The sequence below is a fragment of the Nothoprocta perdicaria genome, unplaced genomic scaffold (assembly GCF_003342845.1).
Source record: "Nothoprocta perdicaria isolate Ctin4 unplaced genomic scaffold, notPer1 scaffold_75, whole genome shotgun sequence".
NCBI lineage: Eukaryota > Metazoa > Chordata > Aves > Tinamiformes > Tinamidae > Nothoprocta > Nothoprocta perdicaria.
This window is the reverse complement of record NW_020456032.1, coordinates 964,177-973,485: the sequence shown is the minus strand read 5'-3', so window position 1 is coordinate 973,485 and position 9,309 is coordinate 964,177.

The following is a 9,309-nucleotide window of genomic DNA, read 5'->3' as shown; positions in this document are numbered from 1 at the left end:
TCATATCTGCTGTGACACCAACGGGCACCCGGTTTATCCTGCTTTCACTTGCCAAGGCAAGGGCAACATTGGGCCCCAGGACTGCTCTCTGCCTCCCACCCTGCACCACTTGGTGCCCCGTCTACCTGAGCAAACCAACTTCACATCAAAAGCAACCTGCTTCAGAGCGAGAAAGGTGAAGTCATGTCAAATTGAGTTGCATGGATTATCTCAGCAGAGATGTGACCAACCATAAGCCCTGTGGAGCAGATCTGATCAGCTGAAGCCCTGTCTTGCCTTCACCATGACTTTTGGTTGCCAATAACGAACACTCAGAGAGAGCATATATAAAACCTCAAGTATGGAGCCAGCAGCAGAGTGGGGACTTGTGGGCTGCTACTTGCAATGGCCACAGAGGGACCTGTCCACAAGGAATTTGTCTAATTGCCTCAAAACTCAACCTAGTTTGAATTACACCCTGGTGCTGCAGCCTGACAAGGCAGATTTGAACCGGCAATAATGTCCCTGCGTGGAGTTGCATCAGCTTAATTAATCCATTTGCAAGCACACTGCCAATTAACCGGAGCAAGTGTCTGGAGCGAGCAGAGGGCAGGGTGCACGCGGGCTGGGGCCGAGGGCGATGCCTTCCTGCTAGGGAATCACAGCACAAGGGATCCGCGTGGCCGGGAGGGAGCCTGTTCTGTCCACGGCCATCAGCGAAGCTCTGACTTCTTGCAGGAGATGCTTGCTTTAAATTCAGCCTTTGTGAAAGCAGGTAGCCTTGGAGGCAGAAAAGCCAAAGTCCTGGAAGTAGCCACAGGACAAGCACCGGCTGGAATTGTGCAGGAGAGAGTGCAATTGAAAAACAGTCAGGCTTGGGAAAAAAGCCCCGGAGCGCCTTGCAGCGTGTCCCGTGGCTAGAGCGAAAGCGCCGACGTCGGCGCCCGGCCGCGCTCAGCCCTGCAGCGCCAGGGCCACTGCGCCGCGTCCCGCCTGGGTTTATCCACCTGCAGAGCCCATCCCGGGCCGGCTGCAGGCACAGGAGAGCCCGGGGGGCTGCCCGTGCCAAGGTGCTGCGGAAGGAAACGCGACTGTTATCTCTCTGCGTGGAGGGCGCCCAGGTTTCGTCACGGCAGGGTGGGTTTCTCCACGCGAAGCACACGCTGTTGTAACCTCCGCTACTTCCTTCAGTCGTGCTCCTCCCGAGGCAGGAGCCACCAGGCCGATGCAGAGGGAGCCTTCCTTGGGAAGGTGGAAAATGCCTGGCATTGTGTCCAGCCCATGTTTGAAGTGGTAGAAAAGCAACTTTGAATAAGCTTTTTATGGGCCCCATGGCTCTGCTTGACCATAATGTCAGCTTGTAATTAGCAACAGATACCACTGCTGTCACTCGTGATGTTATCATCAGCCGTCTTGTGTTTCAAAGTGAGGAGAGGCATGTAAATTATGGGCAATTTGGCCTCTGAAATGGGCTTTATGGTTTTTTGTTTTTTCTTTTTTTTCTGCAAGGTGTCCAGGAAGCCTGGACTTTGTTACAGAGATAGCTGTGGAGCACGAGAAAAGCAGTGTCCGTTGTGGGGCTGCTCCATCGCTCCCGTGGGTCTCTGAAGGAGATGCTTGTGCCAGCTCGAGGGCAAGATCCGAGCTGAGCACAAGGTCTCACCGGGCTGTCCGTGTTCAGTAAAGAGGAGAGGAGGTTTGGCACCTCCTGGCACACATGGAGGCCTGGGAGTGGAAAAGCCCTGACTGCTCCCACTTGGACAGCCAGCACAGGCTTGTTCCCTAGTGAACATACTGACCAGCTAAGGGTTAGATGGACAGAGCACAACCCATCCACTGCTTCCCCATTTCGGCAGAGAAACAATGCCTTCAGCTAAAAAGCTTTTTTTTTTTTTTTTTTTTTTTTTTTTAAAMAAAGRAAAAKTTTKTCTTTTCTGATTGTTTTGCATGGAAAAAAAAATGTTTCCAATTTTGACCAAAAGCACTTTTAATTTCAGTAAGAAAAAAGAAAAAACCCAAACTATTGCAGGGATTTCTATGGGGCAAATAGTCTATTTTTTTTCTAGCAAGCCCTGCATCTTTCCCACCTCCCCTGGCACTCCCCTGCAGCCTGACAGCTCCCGCTTTCGGAGCCCTGGGCTGTTTGATTTCATCTGTGGCTGTTGGAGCTGCGGAGCCCCTGCCCCTGCCTTTCCTTGGCCTCCTGCAGAAGGAGCTGCGCTTTGCTGGGCTCCCCAGGAAATGAGCTGCAGCAGCGTTTGGCCCCACGTTGGCTCTGCGGTGTCAAGTTCTCCCCGTTTATTTGTGGAGGAATTCAAGCATCACTCTGCTGCCACATTCAGTCTATGTGCTGCTGGCCAATAACGCAGCCAAAGAGGTTATCTGTCTTCAAACAGAAAGAGCGTGTGTTTAGAGAAGAATTAAATTTTGTTCCCTTTAGACTTGCGACCACATCCTCCAAGCTGTTAACCTGCGTGTGAACTTCAGATAATGCCAGTCCAGCCGCACTCCTGCAGCAGAGCGAGCCGGTGGCAGCTACCTGGGCACCCCCGGCTCTCTGCCCCACAGATTGCTCCATCACGCACCTGGTTTTCCCTTACCGAGGAAGACAGCTACTAAATCCGCACTCCCTTCCCACTCCATAGCGTTGTTGGGCTGCTCCACAGCTGCGGCGCTTTTCCATCAGCCCCGCTCCCAGTTAAATAAACATCATGACACGTACGGATTGCTCCAACAAACTTCCCGGCTCCGCGGCCTCGGTGGAGCACAGTTATCTTTTACGGGGACATTCCTCTCCTGTTGCTAGGCCTCCTCCAGCGCCATCCCGTGCCGCGGATGAGGCGCACGGACCAAGCGGCGATTTCCAACCACGCCGCTTTGCTCATCTTGCCGGGGCTGCGCGGGCTCAGGGCGCCGGCACGCGCGAGCTCTCAGGGCTGCTCGGCCTTCAGCCCAGGTCTAACAGTTCATCCCGGTGGAGGACCTGGCCCTGACCCATTGCAGGGGTCTTTGAAAAGTCCCTGGCACTAAAGCCAGCTGCCTGGAGGGACGTGTGGGTGGTGGGGAAGACAAAAGAGAGGTAAAACTGCCAACAGAGGAAAAGAAGGGTTGTTTTTAGCCTTACTGCAGGGCTGGATCCGCGTTCTGTAATTTGCAATGAAATTGCAGAATCCAGAAATACTTTTGGCAAGCAGGGTATTTCACAACCATTCATCAGCATCATACACAATTTCCTTCACATGACAACCTATGTTTTAAAACTTGCACAGCGAGGGGAAACAGCCATTTGTTTTGGCCAAGCCAGAACAGCCCTTGGCGCAGCCCTTCGGGGCTCCGTGGCTGCTCCTGTTGATAAGCCCTCCTGCCGTGCCGGCTGGCGCGGGCACCGCGGGCTTCGTGGCACAGCAGCTCGCTGCTTCACAAAGCCAGCGTCTCTCAGCTTCCCCTCACCAGCTTGTTTTGCACATCTGACAGAGAATTGCTGATGCGTTTGCACTCCTCTGCTGATTGCCACACAGCAACCCAGAGATCTTAATGGCAGGCTTCATTGGAAGCCTATGATTTTGTTTCTTTTCTGTTCTTTTCCCTTGTGCAAGCATTTTCCTCTCAAAAAAGGATCAAGCTGGACACTCAGACATTAAAATTACCAAAACTCTATTGGAGTCACCCAAACTCTTTCTCTCACTGGTGGAGACCCAGTTGCAATAGCTCCAAATTACATCCAGTATCTGGAACAAAACAGGGATGCTGGTGAGGCTGAAGAGGACTGCGGGCAGCAAATCACCTGTAAAAGACAGTTCTTCCTGCATCCACCACAGTCTTCATGTGCTCATGGTGCTTTTGCCCTTGCAGCTCTCCCTTGCAGTACTCTGCACCTTTGCATCTCTCAAACCTACACTGCTTCTGTCCATTCTCCTGCAAGATGACGCCGTGAGTGAAGGCTCTGCAGGGATTTTCTACATATCTCACCCCCTGGGAACCCCATGGCTGAACCCAACAGTGTCGTGGCCCCTTTGGCAGGCAGTGAAGGTGCTTCAGCTGGGGGACAACTCCTCTGGTAGCTGTAACGCAGCCGGGGCCAGCCCTGTGCAGCTCCACACATGGGAACTCATGGCCTGCTCGGCTCAGGAAGCAGGGAAGTTGGAGAGCCGGAGCGTCCCAAACCCAGACAGCAGAGCAAGTGGAGGAAGTGATTCAGAATCTGGAAATGCGAACAGCCCGGGCTGCATGTGCTGAGCTTGGAATTGGCCTCTCTGAATCCAGAGTGATTTTTTTTGAGACTAGGACAGAAATTCTTGGAATTGTGTCAGGAGCGAGCTGGATGCGTGCGCTAGACCTGCATGGATAAAACCTCCTTGTCTGGAACATCAACTGATTATTTTCCCTTTTAGCTCTTTCATACAGGCTGAAGTTCAAACTGCTGCATTCCTTGTGGCTATCTGCTTTTATTAGGAGAACAGTGTATGTGCACATTAGCAGCAAGCCCTACTCCTAGGAAATGTACTGTGGGTTATAACAGGACCCAACTGGCCTTGCATGGAAAAAGCATATCCAAAGGCTTTTCTAGTCCAGCAGGGTAATTTTGTTAAGGATTTCACTGCCCTTTCCCACTGAACTGCAAACAGGCCCGTGCTAGCAGCACTCAGGAGATCTTTCCAGCCGTAGCTACTGGCAGAGGTCCCTCAGACGGAGCAGGGCTGCGCGGCTACTCCTTCTATTAGCTCTTCCAGGCACCAACTCTGTTTTTTCCCTCTCTGCAGAAATAAAATTGTACAATCTAACCACTGGGATACCCCGGTGACACCCACACTGTGACCGCCCCAGCTCTCCGGCACAGCAGACCCTCCATCCCTGCCCCGACTCCTTTCTGCCCCATAGACAACAGGGACAGCTGAGCCACCTCGGCTGCTTTTGAAGAGGGTTTCCAGGATTATTTTGCAACTTTACCCCCTTCCTCACAAGCCATTTATTAACTCCTAACCTTTGACCTCCCACTATCCTTACAAGCTGTTTATTCTCTTAAAATTATCTGCTGTCTTGTTCAACCTGCAGAGGTGGAACAAGTTCACCTTTCCCTACTTCCTCCTGTGCAGCCTCCACCAATTTACATCTCAACCGGCTAATAAAAGATCAAAGTAGTGACGCCTGGCACATAGACCTGTGTCCCCAAATGCTTGGATAATCTCTGGTGCCTCTGAGGGAGCAGTGACAGTTGCAGGGGAGAAGTTGCAGGAAGGTCAGTTCCAGATATGATCGTTTTGAATTTTACTTCAAGCTTTATGCCGAAATGGGATTGAATTCCATCCTAGATTGAGAAATGAGCTAGCAGGGTGCCAGGGGCAGAGCCCAAGCACTCGGATAGTCCTGGGCACACAGCGGGAGGCGACACATTCCGGACCAGGGCAGGCCATAAATCAGTTCCCCGCAGAACAACCAGATGAAATTTTGGAATCTGTCTGTGGGACAGCTCTGAGTTTGACAACTGGGAAAGGAGAGATCTGCCTGCTTGGGAATTAATCTCTTCCAGACAGGCCTTGAAGCCAGAGAGTGCTGAAGCCAAACGCACCTCCATGCCCCAGTGCACAGGGGGCAGGTACCAGGAAGGGCACTTAGGCAAGTGAGAAGAGAGCCTGTTTCCCCGTTTGTGCAAGATTTGCCAGTCATGGTACTGGGTTTAAGAAGAAAAAAATACCGCTGCAGTGAGAGCGAGTATTGGTGAAGGTCAGTGAGGACCTTGGATTAAAATTTCTCCCCATTCTTAGGTGATATGTGCTTTATTTCTCTCTAAGGGAGATTTTTTGCATACCTATGGCACGAGATATGAATTCTTGCAGCACAAGGAGCCAGATTCATCATGCTGTAAAGTCTATTTATTCCTCTCCTAAATTTATTTTTGCTCTCCCATGTTAAAAAACAAGGATAGCAGAACAACTACTAAGCTTTGAGAGACACAAAAGCATTATTGCCTGCCCCAAACCTACAGCAGTATCACAACCATTAACATCCTGTTTTGAGCCAGCTTGATATTTCTCCTCTTTTGTGGGAAAGGAAAAAAATCAAAATTAGACCAAAATTTCCTAAGTCATAAATGCCCTACCATGCTCTCAGTAAAAAGCATACAGTGAGTCTTTGCACATCTCCAACAATACATGCAGGAAAAAAAATGGTTTGCTGAAGATGTAGAGAAAAAATGAACAATCTTGCACCAAGATTCAGCGACAGATGAGATCTTGCCTCTGAAGAAATGAGAAATGATTCTGTTGAGGAGAAAGAACAGACTGTTTGTTCGATTTTCCATCTAGGAAGCAGCGGGCTGCCAGAAGTCCCATGTAAATGAAAGTCCTGGAAGAAAGTAGCATCATCTATCAAAGGAAAGGGATGGTGCTAACGAACACAGTCCGCAAGGGCTGACAGATGAACCTTCCATAGTCTGCTAGGTCTGGAGAATTTCTGAGAAGCAAACAACTTCTGTCCACTACAGAGACTCTTGCAAAATCTCCAAGAAATCCCACCTCAGTTCAGCTATTTCCAAAAAAAAACCCTATCACTTCAGAATAGCAAGAAAACATCTAAATAATCCCTCTTGGTCTCCAGCAAGGGGCTGGAGGGAGGATGCTGGGAACCCAGATGTGTGGAGGGTAGGTGGAGAACGTGCTGCTCCCACCCCCTCTGCAACCATTGCTCTTCTTGATCGATCCCTTTCCCCTTGGCTGACCCCGGCCTCGAGTTTCCCACCAGATTTGCTATGGCCAACAGGGCCACGTTCGCCACTTCTGTCCTTTCCCCTGCAAAAGCCACTCTGCAGTGTCAGGATCGGGGAGCTAAACGGTTCTGCACGCTAGAATTGGCTTCAGACCATGGTGAAGAAAGCAGTTTCGCACCTATTTAGCCCCAGTCCTAATGCCTTAGCTCATGGGTTCTTGTGTGCCAAAACCAGGAGCCACAGAGCACGGTCCTATATCCTTCTGGACACGAGGTAGTGAAGCAGCTACCTCCAGCCTGTTCCAGCTGCAGAAATCACTGCCCCCTCTTCTTTGTGTGATCAACCATTCCCCGCCGTATGAACACCATATGTGTCTCTACACTTCCTAATGATTTCCTATTATTCACCCCAGAATGGGCCAGGGAGCGATGGAACAAGCTGCTCGCATGAGGGAAGGCAGTGACTCCCAAAGAAAGCCATGCCAAGCAGATGAGACAGGCTGTGTAGTCACAACATCTTCTGTGTTGTGACTTTTGTGACTTCTGGCAGCACAACTGCAGCCCCAAGCAAGGACAAGTGGACGTGGACTAACCAGGGAATTTGACGGTGCAGGGAAGGAAACTGCCCAACGGGATGACTGTGGCAGTGCGGTCTCCATTCGGGATGACGTTGGCTGTCACAGAAATCCCTGTGGCAGCATGGAAGCACTCAGGTCTGTCCAGCATGAGTAGGGCAGGAGCCCAGCAGCACCGGGGCTCTCCCCACAGTGCCCTGCGGAGCAGGACGGACGCTGCACATACACACAACTACATCACATGTCAAAGCACCCACATTTCTGTGGAGGTCTCCACCTCCATGCTCCACACACCTCCCGGCCATGCTCAAAAGGCATGGACTGGGTGCAAGTGACTGCATCTTAGGTGACATGGGGCAGGAATATAGCCAGGTTTGGATCAGATATCTCACCATGAGGCACATGCTCCAGATGAAACAACACGTGCCTTTGTCTACCAGGGAATGACAAGCGTTGCCATTTCTTTTTCACGCCAGCTCAGCTGAATGCCGTTATAACCCCTGGGCTGCTTACTGTGCTTGTGTGTGCAGTAGGAGGACGCATGCAGAGTGGCTGGAGGATCGTACTGGGTTGTCTGCCCACCTCAGCATTCAATTCCTTCTCCTCTTCCAGGTCAGAAACCCGCTCCAGTCCATCTGCAAAAGCCTGAGAATGCCAAGTTGCTGATTCAGGGACACCAGCATGTCTCATGGCTCCTGCCACCTGTTCCGGTAGCAAATCTGGATTCATTTTCCAGCACGCTATGCTCAACTCCAGCCCAAGCTGCAGATTGCTTAAACCTTGAAGCAGCAAGTTCAATATCCCTTTCAGAATATCATTAGCATTGACTATTTTTACTGCGCATCCTTGTTATTCATGTAAATGGATCCCGCGTTTGGACCTTGCGTCAGGCTCCGCACACTCCGCGCCTCGGCACAGAGCTGAGCCCGCGTTTCCCGCACACGCGCCGCTCCGGCGCTTGCTTCCCGGCTGCGCCCGTGGACAGCCCGCAGCGCTTCCCGCGCCTCCCTAGGGGCATCGTGGCGCTTCCGAGCGAGAGGAGAGCGAAGCGGGCGCCGGCCGCGATTCCGGGCTCAGCCGGGCAGCCCCTGCCCCGACCCGCTGCAGGAGGCGCCTCGGAGCCGGCTCCTCCGGAGCAGCCTCATCGGCATCTCAGGGTCGCACCTCGTGTTTGAGCGGTGCTTTGGAAGCAAGCCAGATCCTTGTTTTTTGAAGGATGCTGCCTGATGGCATCGGTGAAAACGACCCGCACTAATACGTCGTTTCCTTCCATTAGATTTTCCCATTTCGTTTTGCATTAGATGCCCTCCTGCAACATACAGGGAAAACAAAAGGGAAAACAAAAGCTGCTCCCAGGAAGTCTCCTACCCACTTAATGTGAGCGATTTCCTCATCTGCTGTGAATGCCATGGCTGCGACACTGCCTTTTAGCACTCTGTGCCGCAGCTCTATATTAGGCCAACAAAAATAAGAAGGCCTAAAATGAGAACCTCCAGATGATCCTGGCACTAACAGCACGTCCATCACAAATGGAAATCACATTCGATACTCCACAATGGCAGGAAACTCACCTGGTTTTATTTAGTCTGCACACAGCTATGTGCTGCTGGCACTTTTCCAGCATATCTCTTTCGAGAGCTTTTCTTTTCTACCGTCTCTTAGTGGTTCTCCTTCCTTATCTAAAGAATCCTGCTTGTTTGATTTTCACGGAGGCCCTCCACTCGATTTTTTTTTTTGTTTGCCTGCTGTAAAAAGTATAAGGGAACTCAGCAATTTATGCGTTTACGGCTGTGTTCCCACAACAAGGTGCTTAAAATAAAGAAATTGGCCCAGGGTAATTGCTTGATATGAGAAAGATTATACAGGCAATGAACATCTGTATCACAGCTACAGTTGATGGCTCTGAGTGCAGTATCACGTGCCAGGAGCTCCCTGCCAAAGAAAATAGTTATTAAAATAAAAAAAGAAAAAGAAAAAGATTTTCCAACGCAACATATGCTTATATAAGACTTATCCAGTATGCAAAGAAGCTCTAAAAAAAAAAAAAAAAAAA